Genomic DNA, 701 nt, shown 5'->3' with positions numbered 1-701 from the left:
TCCCAGAAAAGATTGAAGATGAGACAACCTTTGTTTTAATTATGATTTCTATACCTGCTTGTATGAGAAAATTAAGTTACTTCTGAGCTTTATCTATCACTTGTAAAGTTAGTGGTATTGGACAAGATAGGCCTAGAAGGACCTTTCCAGTTACGAAGTGAACATAATAAACATTGGATAATTGATGGGAATGACAGAAAAAACTAGGACTCAAAAGTTCTTGGAGGGAACGAGGGAATGATACAGTGTTAATTTGTTATGCCTTCACACTTGCCCCTATTCAGTTGAAGAAGAGGAGGAGGAAGAAGTGATAGAAGAAGAGGAGACATCTGTGAAGAAGAAGAAGAAAAAGGATAAAAAGAAACACATAAAGGAAGAACCGCTTTCTGAGGAAGAGCCATGTACCAGCACAGCAATTCCTGTATGTCTGTCTATAAATACCAGTACTTGCTTGGCGTGGGCAGGATCTCCATTTTTAAATCTACTCTTTGCATCAGAAATGAGTGGGCATTTTAAAAAATGGTTTTCATTGATAGAGGGCTAAAAATAAAATGGCTTTGTATTTATATTATAAAAGGCCACTTCCCAAATCTAGAATCTTACTATAAAAAAGTTTTCTTCAAGGGAGGAAGAGAATATGATTTGTTAGAGCTCACTTTTATGGGTGTGGCTTTTATGTCTTAGATTTTACTCTTTCTCCC

General features: G+C 36.1%; 1 protein-coding gene across 1 annotated transcript in view; it reads left to right on the top strand.

Moving 5' to 3' along the window:
• NOP58 (NOP58 ribonucleoprotein) overlaps positions 1-701 on the top strand; it is a 73,942-nt gene that overhangs the window by 70,018 nt on the left and 3,223 nt on the right. The window lies entirely within an intron of this gene.

The sequence above is a fragment of the Propithecus coquereli genome, unplaced genomic scaffold (genome assembly GCF_000956105.1).
Source record: "Propithecus coquereli isolate 6110/MARCELLA unplaced genomic scaffold, Pcoq_1.0 Scaffold113, whole genome shotgun sequence".
NCBI lineage: Eukaryota > Metazoa > Chordata > Mammalia > Primates > Indriidae > Propithecus > Propithecus coquereli.
The sequence above is the reverse complement of the archived record's forward strand: the minus strand, read 5'-3'. Positions and strand labels throughout refer to the sequence as shown.